The sequence below is a fragment of the Anomalospiza imberbis genome, chromosome 5 (genome assembly GCF_031753505.1).
Source record: "Anomalospiza imberbis isolate Cuckoo-Finch-1a 21T00152 chromosome 5, ASM3175350v1, whole genome shotgun sequence".
Taxonomy (NCBI): Eukaryota; Metazoa; Chordata; class Aves; order Passeriformes; family Viduidae; genus Anomalospiza; species Anomalospiza imberbis.
Genome location: NC_089685.1, coordinates 60,046,576 through 60,062,574, shown reverse-complemented (window position 1 = coordinate 60,062,574; position 15,999 = coordinate 60,046,576). Strand labels below are relative to the sequence as shown.

At 47.3% G+C, this 15,999-nt stretch overlaps 1 long non-coding RNA gene across 1 annotated transcript; it reads left to right on the top strand.

Moving 5' to 3' along the window:
• Window positions 1-11,410: 11,410 nt before the first annotated feature.
• On the top strand, window positions 11,411-15,999 carry LOC137474511 (uncharacterized). Its single transcript, XR_010999393.1, has 2 exons — window positions 11,411-11,940; window positions 12,021-15,999. It is a non-coding gene; the product is annotated as an uncharacterized lncRNA (long non-coding RNA).

Below are 15,999 nucleotides of genomic sequence, written 5' to 3'. Positions count from 1 at the left end.
TTCTCGTGTAGCTCCTCACAAGAAGGAGGAGCAGAGCATAGGGAACTGAAAAGTTCTTGATTTAAAGTCAGCACTGCTTAAAAAGAAGTAGAGCGTTGGTATGTTATCAGCATTATTCTCATACTAAATCCAACACACAGCACTGCACTGGCTGGTAGGAAGAAAATTACTCTTCCCAGAGTCTGTCCCAGTCTAAATCAGGACACTGTCCATCGCCACATAGGGATGATGTTCCGCTGTGTCCTTCTGCTCTTTTCAAGGATGTAGGGTACCTTTGTGAGCTTTGTGGTTTCTCTGCCTCAGCAGCTCTGTAACTTCAGGAATACTTTTCCCCTTAAAACCTCTTGCAGGCAAAAAACAAAGATTACAACTCTCAGGAAAGTGGTAGCCACAGGCTAGATGTGGTTTGGAGGTGGCTGCTGTGCTGAGCCATGCCTGGTTGCTTTTTCTCTCTGTGCATTCTACCAGCCAGGGAAGGATGGAGGCAGGAGCAGCAGGGGAAACCCTGAATTTCTTAGACCAGAGGAACCAAATGGGTGAGAACGAGAGGCCTACAGGGAGAGATTGAAAATGTGTCTACCCACGTCCCAGTGGGAATGGAGTGAGGAGAAGCCCTGTGGCTGCCTGCCTGGTGGCAAAGGGTCCCTTGCCCAAGGGTGGGAAGTGAGACAGGGAAACATCCTGCAAGGAGAGGCCAGAGGGGGGACATTGGAGCCGCTTGTGTCCTGAGGGTGGAGGACAGCTGGAAGCTGCAGGCAACAGGGCAGCACCCAACTTCTCACCTCACACTGACTTCCTAGGCTCTCATGATCCAAAAGCCACAATAAAAATGCACTAAAATTGATGGATTTTCTCCATGGCCTGCATGAAATAAGGACCCTACAGGTGTATATGTATATATACATGTTTATCTACTTCCATACTCTTGTTCTCTGTTGTGAAGAGTGCCAGGAGTTTCTGTGACTCACAGATGTCCCCAGAAGCTGCAGCTGTTGACCGAAAAGGATAGGAGCCACCCTGCTCCCACCCAAGGCAAGGCTGAGCTCCCTTTACCTTTCTCAGCCCCTACACACTTCTCTTCGTTGTGCTGCTAAAGGCACCCTGGCTCCATCTCTCTTACAAGTGGACAAGTGTTGAGCAATTTCCTGAAAAACAGGAAATTTTTGCAGTGAGAGTCCTCAGAAACACTGACTTCAAGTCATCCAAGGGGTACGACATGCATCAGAGATTTTGGTGTTTTCCAGAGGTGGTGACCTCTGGTCACCCGCATGGCTGCAGCTCCTCCATGCCAGTCCCACACAGCTGTCAGAGGGTGTTTGTCCCGGCAGGCTCTGCACATGGCTCTGCACATGGAGCTTCGTGGCCTTGGCAAGGAGAGGAGCTGCATCCCCCACGGTTGCTGTATTGCTCCATCATGAGGCAATGACACTTCCCCACAGCACCCGTAGCTGCGGGCGCAGGGACTGCACGGCTCCTTTCCCTGCAGGTGGCTTTACCCGCAGGGCCATGGCACAGGCAGCAGCAGGTAGCAAACCCAGCCCTGGCTCCGGCTGTCGCAGCAGCCGGGATGGAGATGGAGTGATGCAAGCTCCAGCACGCCTGCTGGTATTTATATAACATCGTTTTGCTTTAATCCGACTTTTAAAGTAAACTGTCAAAGCCCTTTCTGTTCACTTGTTCACTAGGAACCTTTTTCTTTTTTTTTTTTTTTTTTTTTGACTGGGAGTTTCATCTTTCAAAGCTTGGCTAGTTTTGAGTGATGCTGAAAAACCCCATTTACAGTGGCTTTTTGTTCTGTGCTGGTATTGTTCAGGCAGAAGTGCTTGTTTTCTTTTTGTCCTGGCATAGCTCAGAAGTGACTGCATAGTCTGAGCTCAAACTTTCTAAAAATACTTACCCGTGAGGAGAGATCCAGCATGGCACTGTTCAGACCCAGAGATTAACGCCTTGGAAAGGTGCAGTGGTCTGAAAAAGAAGCCAGTGGCAGTGTCCTGCCAACTCTGGTCACCATAAGCCCTGGAGTTTCAACACATGGCAGGCAGAGAGGATCTGCAGAGGGCTATGGATCTCTGAGGCACCAGGGAAATCCACCCAGTGCCTGCAGAACCAGCCCAAGGGAAATACTTTCTGAGGAGAGGCTATAGGGTGACTCAGAAGCCATAAAGAGAAGCACTTCTTGCTGCTTGGAGAAGCAAGGCTGAACAATGAGCCTGCTCCGCACCAGAGGTTGGTCTCCATAATCACGTCCTCCTGTTGGAGCCTGAGATGGCTCTGGGGGAAGGGAGGATGACAGGCACTGAGCAGAACAGAGATCAGACATATGACAAATTGCAGGAAAGCATGTGGGAGCTCCTTTTTTGTCCTGCCACTGGCTGATTGCAGGAAGCTTCCCAGGTGACAGCTTTAGCAGCTGCTGGGACAGGAGACCTTATTGTTCAGCACTCGTGTTTATGGCTATGCCAGTTTTTGGCAGGAAGCTACAAGACAAACCCCCACATTCTTCCTTCTTGCTTGCCAAGTCTGTCCTCAAGGGACTGATCCTTCAGCCTAAGCTATTTCAGCTTGCTACCTGAGGGGATCCAGCTTCCCCTTCCCAGCCAGGCAGGTCCCATGGGCTTCATCCTAAAATCCTGGCAGGAGCATGGAAACTTTTCATAGAGCTCAGGAATGACTAAAAGTTGTTGCTATCACACCTACTACTGCATTTCTCATGCTAAATTCTGCGGTTGCCCAGTACTCCAACCCTCCTGTACCTGTCTGAACCCTGTTTAGTTCTCGTTCCCCTTTCCCTGACCTTGGGATCATGTTCCGTTCTCAGTTTTTTGGCAGCTCTCAGGAGGAAGCACGTTTGGGGTTTTCTTAATCTGTCTGGCATCGCACACGAAGGCAGAAGCTGGCAGCATCCTTGAGATGAAAGGGTGCAGGAACACGAGGGACCCATCACTGCTGGTCTCACTGGAGCCTGCAGCACAGAAACTGGCAGCATGTGGCCGTGTCTGCAAGCAAGCTCCTTAGGCTGCTGTCATCTCCCTGTTCTGCTGCTCCCCCACAATGCTGTGCCTCCCTGTGACATTGTGTCCAGCCTGTGGTGGCCAGCAGCACATGACTGACCCAAGGGCACTGTTCCCAGCCTCGTTTCTCCAGCTTGCAGCTGGGGTCATGATGGCTAAGTTCTGCCACTGTTACATCCCAAGCCCTCTTTCCCTGCCTCCTTTTTCCTTCCCTCCCTGGGGTTTCATACTAAGGCCAGGAATGATGGTCACGTCCCCTCCAAGGAATCAACAGGCTGTGGCATTTCCGTTGAGGGCGGAATCTGAGGCTGCTGGCAGCAAATCCCTCTGCCATGGAGCTGACGAGGCAAGGAGGCCGGTGTGTCACCAGCTCTGCTAAGGGGTGTCAGCCGGGGTTTTCCAAGGACCAGATGCGCCCACTGTTGTAATCTCACCTGGAGAGAGCCTGGCTGCAGTTCAGCCCGTGCCACACTTGCCTGCGCCTGTAATCTCCCAGGGTTTTGCAAAAGCACCGGCAGCCCACAGTGGGGGAGCTGCAGGGAAGGCACTGCGGTGATTCAGCCAAGGAGCCTCTGTCCCAGCTGAGTCAGGCCTTATTCCAGCATCTCACTGTCCTGCTGCAGGGGGCCATTTCTACAGATTGCAGGGGCCTCACAAACTGGGTCTCCCCAGCACTTCTGCCCCTTTATCCCCCAGCCCAGCATACCAGCCAAAGCTGGCTCCAGCCGTGGCCGCTTCCTCTTCGCGGGACTGCTGTGCACAAACAGCTGCATCGTGTCAGCCCGGCGGGCTGCACTGCCCTGATAAATGACCCAGTTCCTGAGAGCAGGGATGGAACTGCCAATGTACAGCTCCCTGCGCTGAGGGGAGGGCAGCAGATAGCCCAGCCATGCTTTGGGAACCTCACTGTACTCATCTCATCTGTCTCCCACCAATATTGTATCTCCTGGTGTCTTCTCTTGCCACACACCCAGCAGCACAGGGAGTATCCAGGGTGTCTAAATCCATAAACCCTGCTTTGCAGAGAGGGTGAATGGCAGCACCGCTGGCACTTTGGAAAGCCATGGCCAATGCCTTGGAAAGAGTCTGCAGAGGCTGAGCACCTGAAGATGGTGTCCTCATAAAGATGGATGAGGAGTGGCCTCCAGCCATTGCCCATGGGCACCTATCAGCAGCCCAGGAGCTTGGGCTGGAGACACTAGAAGATGAAATGCTGCCCTACAGGGTGTTCTCTTGCCCCATTTCTCCACCAGCCTTTGTTGGCTGTCCTTTCTCACATCAGGGCAGGGGGATGGGACAGGAAGGCCCTCATTATCCAGGGCTTGCTAATTAGACGGGAATGTTATCTCCAGCCCAGATGTCAGCTCTGACCTCCCTATAACCTTCTTCTAGAAATCAAAACAGACACAACTCTGTTTGTTTTAAAATAAGAAAAATAAGCCTTTGGGGTGAAGCAGGAAAACCTGGCCTTGGGGGTACATCTGGGGAGGGAGGAGGGCACAGAACCAGATAAGCCTTGGTGAGGTTCTCCAGGCTGCCAAGCTGGGCGGGACTGGCCACCCTGCCCTGGGCAGAGAACAAGGTCCCATGGCTCATGGTGGCTGTGTATGTATTTTGGGCCTTCTGACATATGTTGCTGTGGTGCCGACACAGCTTCTTGTCCCAGCACAACCCAGGGGATACTAGCTGGGTCCTGTAGATCCAGATGTGGAGCTGATAGGGAAGATCAGCTGAGTTTGTATTTCACCTCTCTGCCTTGCTTTTGGTATTTACAAAAGGGTCTCAAAAGGAGATGTTGATCCCTGAAACAAATTCTGCCTTTCAAACCTGACTTGAATACTTGAATAGCTTTTCCTCATGCCACCTACGCAGTCCTTAAATTGTTTCAGAATAAAGGGAGCTGGGTGACATAAACAGCTGGTGATTCTTGCCCTTGACTTGTAGTAAAACCTTGTTTTACTGCATTTCTGTAATAATCTTCTATGGCTGGGGAACAAACTTTGCCTGGCTCTGATCTGGGTCAGACCTTTGAGCACCTCACCCTCTGTACACCTAGATTTACATCTCCATTCCCCATAGCAAACTACATTGCTTCCTGTCCCCTTCTTTGTAAGACTACAGCTCCAAGCTCCAGCTTGGAGATTAACACCAAAGAGGTCTTTACCCAACACCGTTTTCCTTCTGTGTCAGGCATCCAAGCACCCAGGGCTGCAGCACCAAAGCTCCTTATGACAGAGACTTGATGCAGTTCTTGCAGTAAAATGAGGAGTGGATGTGGCCAGCTAAAAACCAGCACCTCAGGGCTTTCTGCTGCTGCTGCTGCCTCTGTAGCTTGAGGCAGTCACTGGCCCAGCCTTGGCTCTACCCTGCCCAGTCCACCAACACCACAGTACCAAGACTTATGAAGACACCAGAGGGATTGCTCATTAAGCCACAATCCCAATATTTCAAAAGGCACTGCTGATTTACAGTTACGCAACGTTTTGCATACCATATCCCCAAGACAGCAAGCAGATAAAAGTTTTGAGGTGTCTCTTTTTCACTTGCCTCCTTCAAAAACACCTGTTGGCCCCCTGAGTAATGGGTGGTTTTTCTTATGCTTTGAAGGCTGTGCCTCATGCTCATGACATCACAGCAGTGATCTGTTGCCCTCTGGCAACATCACCAGAGCAGAAAATTATTTCTGTTGTCTTCCAGACGTGGCTACTGACTGGTACACCCTGTCTCCCTGAGCTTCAGGGTTACTGAAACAGAGTAATAGCTGAGAAGTGAGTAATCAAGAAGCTACCTGACCAGATTTAAACCTTACTGTAAACATCTTCTCCAACAATAATGGGAAGGAGGATCTGTGCCTGCTAAGGTGCAGAGCTGCTGCAGGAGGACCATGAACAGATGTCCCTGGGACTCAGTGTGGATGGCATTCACACAGCACACCTGCAGGAAAGCTCTGCTTGCAAAAAACACCACAGCTCCAGGGCCTTGAGTGAATTTGCACCCATTTTTATGACCTAAACTCCTGAGTCAATATTTACCCAAGAGGCGGATGCACAGCTGCCCTGTGATGCTGTGTACACACACGGACAAATGCTGGTGCTGTGCATGCACACCCCAATACTCACACTCAAAGACTCCAGCTTCTACAAGCAGGCAGAGACACCTGCTCTCTCTCCTCAGGCTGCTTCAGGATGGTCCTTCACATTTGCAAGAGGGACACTGACAAACTGGAGCAACTCCAAAGCTGCCCAAGGGAACTGGACCATCTGACACATGGGCAGGGTCTGAGGGAGCTGGGCTGGTTTGCAAGGGGACAAGAAAGCTCATGAGGGGGACTATCTAACCACTGATTTCTACTACCCAAATGGGTGTTATGTGGAAAGTAAAGCCACATTGCCAGAAGATGTGCTCAGTGGAAGGACAAGAGGGAAAAGTTGGATTTGCCATCCTCTGAATTTTTCAAATCCCAATTGGATATGGCCCTAAGCACCCTGATGCAACTTTAAGGTTGGTCCTGCTCCAAGAAGATGGTTGACCTGGAGATCTCCAAAATTACCTCTTATGCTAAATGTGCTGTGATTTTGGTAATGGTACATATTTGATAGTAGACATTCTAGACATTCTTTAATTCAGATACTGATTGCAACCACTTGCATGTGGGAACACCTGTGACCAGCCATACAACTGAATTATATTAATTCACAATACCCCTGAAAAGGAGGCTTTCTGGGCTCTACTGGACTTCAATTCCCTCATAGTTTCTGAGCAGCTTGTGGGTCTGGCTGCTAATGACTGTGCATTTTCAGCACCTCTGTAGCAGGCACGTAGTCAAATGTACCAAGAAAATGATCAAACTGGAAACATCTGTCTTTCTTTTGATTCAGGGTTGTTTCCAGCTGAATCAGCTGGCTGTCATCCGAGACTGGCAGTGGGAGTGTGAAGATCAGAGGAGGGAGGGGAATAACACTCCTTCAGAGACTGCTCAGACTTGGGTTGGCTTCACACAGTCATCAAACCCCAACCCTGACCCTTGAGAGGTTGAGGAGAACATGATGGTCCACCTTTTCAGGTTAATCTAGCCCATGTTGCTCATCCCAGGGCAAAGTGTGCGCAGCTCATCTTTCTTGAGAAAGAGAAAGCAGATAAAGGGTGGCTGTGTGGTAGGCTTAGGAGAGGGCATCTCCTGAAATCACTCCCATCTGTAGACCACTCCCACAGCTCCTGCCCCTCTCTTAAAATATGTGGTGTGAGATCTATAACAACTCAGTAGGTGGTAGGGAAGGTCATTGCATCTGGCACTTCTGCAAATTGGGGTGTCTGAGAACTGGTAAGTCCATGTAGGAGCATCTAGCCCAGGCATTTCTGCAAGTCAAATACAGCCCTGATTACAAGAAGTGTATAATAGAGGAAGCTCTTAGTGCCTGTTTCATAATACAGAGATTAACTGCCTCCTGCAGTGCTAAATATGATTGGTTTTGGCAAAGGCTGCTGAGTCCCGGCTTTGTCAGTGTGTGCTTTGCCCTCTGGAAAACCAGCCTTCCAGAGCTCCCAAGTGGCATGGCTAACCCTTGCCTCCTGCTCCTTCCCAAATCACACCAGTATTCACAGAGGGAGGTGGTGCTGTAACATTCTATTTTTTTTTTCCCCTTGAAATTGAGTCACACCAGAGTGATGGCTATGGGTTGGTAGAAGGCTAAAAAAAATCAAGTTACAGGCTGAATCCCCACTCACCATACCCTCCTCCCCATCCCAGGCAACATAGGCATGTGGCTTAACTTTTCATGTCCTTGGTTTAATGAACTCGTGTCAGGAATTTCATGTGCATAGCAACCTTATCTGATGACAGTGACATTTTCAGCATGTTTATGTTCAGTTTTATTTGCAAACCGTCTCCAGCATAGTTCAGCTGGGTGGATGGACGGGGCTGAAATGTGTAAGAACCCAACACACATACTGGAAGTTCAGCCAAAGTTACTGGGGGGCTCTTGAAGCACATCCACGGGCAAAAGGATCTGCAAATGAGTTTGTGCACCAGATTTTCCAGCTGCAGCCTTTCACACACTCACTTGTGTCCGACAAGCAACGCTGGGGGGGCCATGGGGAAGGTTGTTTGTTTTTTCTTTCTTTCTTTTTCTTCCGGTTCTCAGTACTGTCACAACCAGATGAGAATATGTTTCCCACGTCGGCTGTGGGGGCACTCTCCAACCCAGTGCTCCCTGATACCCACAATATTACAAAAGCAGACGTCTCTGCTTCACCACAGCTCCAGCTAGTAGGAGGTATGGGGAGAAGGGGAGGGGAGCCGAGGCGTTTTGTAGTTTGAAATTTGAACAGCTGGATTCAGCAAGGGTTCCCAGGGTTTTTCCCGGGAACGAGGTCAGCGGCTTGGGCAGGCAGATAGCCTGGGAGCAAACATCAGGAGTGCCCCTAGAGGCTCCACCTCCGCAGCTCTGCCACGACTGCCGCGCTCTTGCCCTTATAAGGCTGCGATTGTCACAAGGAAAAAGAGCCCTAAATAGTTGTATGATTGTTACCTGCTTTGCTCTTCCCAAGTCAGGCTCTTCCTGCCTGCAGCTTCCAGAGATCCCCTCCCCACTCCTGCCCCAGAAAGGCAGTGTTTCCCACGTCTCTGCATATGGATGTGCAAGTCCAGGTCATGAGGTCCAGTTTCTCCAGGTGCTCTGCCCTGCACGACTCCTTGCCTCGGCCTTTGCAGAAAGCCTCCTGCCTGGGACTGTTCAGTTGTTTTACAAAGTGCTGCAGGAGAGGGGCTGTGGTCCACCCATCTGTGTGTCTTTCTTCAGCAGCTCATGGGCCAAAAGTTTCCTTGGTTTGAAGGGTGTCACTTTCTTTCTTCAATTTTGGGTGTATGAACAGGGTAAGGTGTTGGAGGAGAATGCAAAACAGTAGATCAGGGCAAAATAATACACTTAGCAAAAATGGCAAGCTGCCCTATATTTCTGTTTGCTTCTTTTCCAGGGTGTGAGATCCATATCTAAAGGCAGAGAAGACCTTGATGTCTCCTGGAAGGAGACCATGATGAGTAAGACACTGTGGGCTGAGCAACAGCAAAGCCTTAGACCAGCAATCAGGAGACCTGGTGTATCCGTCAGACAATTATTTGGCTGTTTCCTGATGTGGTTGAGTTTTACCCCTTCCCCCCTTCTCAATTTTTCTCTAAGTAATGAAGCAATTCATTGTCAGTGCATATTTTAAACACTGACTCTCTTGGTTCCTGTCTTAGACCCAGCATACGCTTCCCAAAAGTTTCCTGTGGGCCCCAACTACAGCAGTTTAAACATTTTCCATCGTACGTGCAGTAGCTCTGTGCTGCCATGGGGTCCTCAGTTCCCTGATTGCCTGGTCAGTCAGGGTAGTACCTGTACATACTTCCTGCCTGAGACCTGCTGCAGGCATTGAGGCCACGCTCAGCCCTTCTTCACTTCTGATCATGCTCTCACACTGAGTTTTTCTGGTCTGTCTGAGCTTGAAAGCTCTTCGGGGAAAGCAGCAAGAGCTGATCTTGGCTTCAGAATCAGTCTGTGCTACTGTAATACAGGGAGAAGGGAAAGTGGTTTGATGTGCAGCAATGCCTATCATCCCTAGGCTATCTGCAGTCTCTTCCAGAGAGGAGAGACAAGTTCCCAGTAAGAACTGCTGTGCTTGCGAAGCTGCCACTAAGAATTATGAGCTCCCCCTAGACAGTCTTTTCCAGGTCTGCTGGCAGGATGGGATACACAGACTCCATTGGGAATGTAGGTAGAGCTACTATTTCTCCAGTCCCACAGAAATGTTACTCCCCTGCTTTCTGGGCAGCTCCTTGGACACAAAGGCAACTTTGAATATCTGGTGCCTTCCATGTCCTAAAGGTGTTGGGCAAACAGCACTATCAGAGGTAACAAGAGAAGTGTAGAGCTGACCAGACACTGAATCATAATATGCTTCTTCCAATACCATGGATTCACATGCCTTGCTCGACCTTTCTCCAGAAATTAAACAGAAAACAAGATTAGAGAGCGTAGCGTGAAAGGTTTCATGCTAACCCAGGGTGAAAAAAAGTTGGTGTTAAGATGGCAGTCATCCTTATAGTACAGTTTTCCATCATCGGGACTGCCTCTCTTCGAGGCAAAAAGACAGCCCCGAGCCCCTGGGGTTTGCTCCTTCCCTCGGCAGGAGGCAGAGGGAGGAGGAGGAGGGTTCCAGTGCCTGGGTGGCTGGCGCTGCCCTGGGGACAGCTCGGTGCCAATGGGTGAGGTCACCGCCAAGAGGGAGGAGGGCAGGGGCCGCTCCCTTCCCAGCTGTTGTGTGTCCCGAGTTTGAGCACATGCTGAGCCGCCTGGCAGGACACCGGCAGGCAAGGAGATGTCTGGAGAAATTGCAGGCATTCTCACTTTGCTCTCTTTCCTCCTCCAGGAGGGGTGAGGGTAGCAATCATTTTAGGGCACACAAATCCTGATCGCATTCTTTCACATCCCCAGGCATTTACATCTAGAGTCACTTCAATTTTCAGTTTTAGAGGGGACTTTACTTTGTACTTAAAAAACCTTGGTCTCTTGTATCCTGAAGAAGTACCAAAAAATGCATCTTTAAGTGCTTCTAATTATAGTGGTATTTTTCCTCCTCCTTTACTTATTCTCCTACTTGGGTTTGGTTTTGGTGCTTTGTGGTTTGTGTTGGGGTTGTTTTTTTTTTTTTTTTTTTTTAATTTTTTTTCCTTTTCCTTGCTAATTAGAAAACTAATTTTAGAAATTAGTCTTGTCCACTCTGGAAACCTAATAGAAAATTAGTAAAAATGCAATAGCAGGAAAATGAAAGTAAGCCTGAGGAAAGGTAATTGTTTATAACTGAGGGGTTTTGTTAACTCCTGTGCCTAATTAACACACTACAAAGGGGAGCCTTTGTTGAAACTTCCACACCCTGCTTTCTCAATTAAAGTACAAGAGAGATCATCATGAAAAGAGCTTGGAGACAGCTGGTATGTCCCCTAGCAAAGCTAAGCCTGATTTAGCATTCCTTAAACTAAAAAAAATAAATTTAAATAAAATCCTCAGAAACCAAAACCCAACAATACCAAATATACACATACTCGCTTTTGCATATGATTCTTTTTCTCCATGTAATGCAAAGCTCTTTCTCATTAGTTCCTAGTAGCAACAAAAAACCTTAAATTATGATCCTCATTGCTGATGTGTTTTTAGCCCACAGGAAAAATGGGCAGGGGTGATTATTTTCGGGGTTAGGACGGCTGGTTGAAGAAACTTTGCAGGAAAGCTGAATCATCGGGTGAGCATCTTGTTTTCATCTTTTTTTTTTATTTTGCTATCCCACATCTAAGGGGCGGCTTATGAAAATTCAAAAGGCTTTTATACATGTACATTCCTCTATAAGAGTCAAAGAAAGGCCTCTGCAGTGTCTCACAATTAGCTGCAAACAGGTACAGGTGTGTATTTCAAGTTCCGTGTTAGATGCAGCTGTAATCAGGAGAGTGGTAGAGCAGTAAGAGGCTAAAGGATGCTTTAACTTTATGTCCAAACAGAAAAGTCATGGAGAGAGAGGACAGGATTTACCACAGGTTGAATGACTTGCCCCATTAGGTAGAAGAGAGCAGTGCTACCTTATTTTGTGCTTTAGGTCTGTGTTATGCTTAGGTTTATAACTCAAAGTCCAAATAATATTCAAAATAATCTCTTCAACCTTTTAACCTCTTTTTTTTTTCTTCTCTAGGACCAGTGCAGTGCAAGAAGGCAGCAGGGCTTGCAAGACTCCTTACACCTTGGCCTAACACAAGTTGCTACCTCACGTGAAGGAACTCCAGAAGTCCCTGAGCACCTCTGTCCTGTGGGTTTAATTCCTCTAACATTTTCCTGTCTCTTGGTAGCTGAGACATTGCAGAGCAGGTGCTAGCCTGGGCAGCTCAGAAGCCTGCTTCTCCTCAGTGAGTTATGGATTTTTGACCAGAATTGGTGTGTTATAAAACCACACAGGATGCCTGGTGAGTTGTTTTCTTTGTTCCAGAGTAATCCCAGGAAATGATGATCTGATAAACGGGAGAGAAGGGCGACTGTGTTAAATGGAGCTCATCTTCACCTCATCTGAAAGGAGGCTTCCCACAGTGATGGCACCTCATGTATCTGCGTTGGCAATTTCTCACATCCTACAAAGCTAATGCCTCAGGAAGTCCTGGTGAATTTTCTGCTTTCTGTGTCAGCACTGTCAGTTCACTCTTCTGGTCCATCCCCCTAACCCAAACCCGGGGCTGAGAATAAGGGTAACGCACAGATCTTTGTGCCCAGCTTCCTGCACTGGTCCATATGTTCCCAAAGGCAGAGCAGACCAGCAAAGCTGTACAGAACAGTCTGTGCTTACAGTAAGGAGCTGGGAGAATTGAAGAGGCTCTCAAGGGAGCAGGAAAAAAGTCCTAAATGTGGGAGGGAATCTTAGCAGAAATGAAAGGGGGGTTGTTGAGCAAAGCATGCACTGGCTCCAGATGCACAGAGCTTGCAATATGTTATGCTGAGAATCTGTGGGTGTGTTTATAAGACCTGCCACTGACTTGCAAGCACAAAGGATGCAGCCTCCTCTTATCAGAAAAATGTGGACTTAAGCCTTGCAGAAGAGGGAGAATGAATGTTTGGGTAACTTCCCATTGGGTCTTCTTTCTGGTTGTAGCCTGACAGAATGATCCCAAAGTTTGGTTTTGACTGGACCCACTTTGGTTTCTGGCAGATAAAAGTGGTGTCTTTAATTGGGGCAGGCTATAAACGAGTTAGTTCCCCTGCAGTTCCCACAACAAAGCTACAGTGGGAATCTGGATGACTTTCTACAGCACTGGAAAAATCCCTTGCTCTTAACATCTCTTGGGCATACTAGAGAATTTCAAGCTAGTTTCACTTTGTCCTCAGCCAACTTCCTGAAATGAGAACCACAGGGCCACTTCATTTGAGCAAATATTTGGCCTTGATTACTGTAGCAGGCAGAGCCCAAAAACAAACAGCGGACATGGGATAAACTGAGAGGCACCATTAGTGGAGAAGAATCTTGCACAGTAACCTCAGGAAAGGCAGCAAGCTGAAAGTAGGGGGGCTTTCTTGGTTTTTTGAAAGGAGGATGTTAAAAAAAGGGTGACTAAATTCATCCTGGTAGAGGGAAGTGAATTCAGCTAGAAACCTTTTGTTTAGAGGTCCATTAAAGGTGGCTGATGCTGAAAAGCAATTAAAGCAATGAATAAATTTTGTGAAGTAGTTAAATGCTGTCTCTTATGAGTTCTCTAAACCAAGTCCTGTTTTTGTTATAACACAATCACTCTGCTATGAATTCTTGGTTCTGTGAAAACATGGCCCAGCCTGAGACCTACAGAAGGAAAATAGAAGCAAAGGTGACAGAAAGTTCTCCACAGCCCTACCTTATCAGAGTGAATTAAACAGTGTTTAGGTGGATTTGTCAGTCTCTTTAAAGTGTATTTTCCTTATCAGTACCTCACCCATGGCTGGCTTGTCATAAGCAAGACAGGTGCAGGGTGACAGAAGGACAGGATACTGTTCTCCTTTCAACTTATCCTCTGCTAAGAAGAATGCCCCCAAGCCCTTCTGAACTCAGGAATCTGAAGCATTTCTTACCCCTCTGAGAAAGAGAGAAGGAAAATTAGGTATTTGAGATGTTAATAGAGGCTCCTTAGCCTTTATTATAAAGGCTCCCAGCTCCTTAGCCTGGGAGCTGTGAGGCCAGGGCAGACAAGCCTAACATTTTATAATTGCTGAATTATCACTGAAGGAGCTAAGGTGTAACGGATGCTGTGAAAATGTTTGTTTTCTTCAGAAAAAAACACACCAAACAAACAACCCCTCCCCTCCACACACACAGTTGCTGTACTTTTTTTAAGGCAGGTAACAGGATGTTTTCTGTTGGCATTTAGGACAAGTTTGGCTAGGCCCAAGACAAGAAACTCAGATTCCTGAGTTCCAAAACTGAGTTTTGGGACAAAGATTCTTTTGCTGGATAGCTTGTATTCGTGTTGGCCCTTTTGTATACTGGTGTTGGATGCCAGCTTTTCTGAATTTAAAGCTGAATAGAACATAGTGAGCAGCAAGAGAACAGGGCTAGAGGAAACACAGTTTGGAAGAGGATATAGTGAGTGAACTAAAAATGTCTGTTGCTTAGCACTGTGGTTCCATGTAAATGGCAGAGGTACCTCTTGGATGTAAAGAGCTCTGGGCCATTATTCTTACTGTGTCAGATCAGGAATGTGGTGTCTGTAACCATGCCAAATGAAGTTGTAATCTCATCTCAGGGACTGGAGGAACTCACAAGCTCCAAGAAGACTTTTCCTTTGCCTCAGAAGTTTTCATCTAGGTGTGTTTCTGAGGATATTGCATGACTTCAGTCAGAGCACAGCTGTTTGATAACCTGCTTCCCCAATAGGGTCCTTTCTACAGGGGGTGTCATTTGCGTTTGATTGAAAGAAGGGAGTCTGGTATGTGATAAATATAGTTACTGCAGTACAGTGGTAGAGAAGTGTGCCTCTGAATGGTATGCCAAATGACCAGATGTATGTAAATGGTCTGTTTTTCAGCAGCAGGTCTTGTAATTAATGTATTGAGAAAGTAAAAACATGTTCCTCTTTCACTAAAGTTGAAGCAAAAACTACAGTGAGAGAGCAGGAGTTCAGCAGGTTGTTCACATGGAACTGTGTGGGTAGAGGTTGGGGAGAGGTGAAAAATAGAGTAAGTGCTTTAATTGCTAGAGTATGCCAGGTACAGCTTCTCCCTTCCTCCCCTGTCTTGGGGTGCACATGTATTTCCTTCTTAAATTTTCTCCATCAGCAAAGTCAATTTAAAAGACTCCCATCACAGTGCCTCAGTTATGCTGGTGCATCTCTCTGAGGGCCTATAAACTAGATCAGTGAACTGATCTTTTTTTCTTGACCTTCTTTTTTTAGCTGTTCTTCAGTGATCCAGTGTACAATATGACTTTTTAAACATCTTCACCATCACTGCTGGAGCAGTGGTAAGCTATGTCACAGCACTAAAACCAAATGTCTAGTGGGAGAATAGACAACACCTTAAACCAGTTTTGCTGATGAAGAGGGCATGACGGAATTGCACCTTGACATTTCCTGGGACACATTTCACTTACTTGTTCTCTGACACACACACACACCCCTCCCATGCCTCAGGGGAAACATCACTTACTTTCACTCCTTCCACATCTCTTAAGATGGCTTTCCACCTTTCACACTCTCACAGTTTGGATGTGGCATTTGGTTTGGGAGGAGAACAATAAAGAATTGGTATTAAGGGAAAAGGAAGTTATGTGGTAATACATGGTGCTTAAATTGCAGACAATTTTCAGGTTGCTCAGAGGCACAAAGTCCGCAGACATAAGTGACTTTCTTCTACAGACCCACCTCTAAAGAACCACTTCCTTTTGCTACACCTGAAAATGCTTCAAGTTCTCATCTGCATTTATAGCTGCTGCTTTGTATGGCTGTATCTATTAAAGCCACTTCAGAGCTGCTTCTCTAAAGAAATTCTAACTATGAATCTGCACTGAAACAACTAAGGTTTCAAGTTTTGTAAAAGCAGAGCTCAGGCTTCTTAGCAACACCAGATTGTGACATTCTCCAGATCTGTACATGTGTGGTTTCTGTCTAAAGCCACTGTGGTCAGAGTTTAGCAATGTGACTCCTTCCATGGAGTAAACACCTTTTTGTCTCTGTCACTCTTCTTGTTTCACTCTCTCCAGTTTGTCAGTAAGAAACTAGTTTTGGAAGAGGTTTTTTCCTGCCACCAAAGCATTGGAAATTGTTCACCAAAATCAATTTGGCCACTTCTATCTATTTGTCAGATACAAGAATCAAATGTCCCTACATTTATTGCTGATTGATGAAGTGCAGGCTTCTCCCAGGGCTTGCTGTTTGCCAACAAATTGAAGCAAAGTTTGTTTGCAACAACGTTAAGACCAAACTGGTCTTGGATTAGACCGGTGTAGGGGAAAA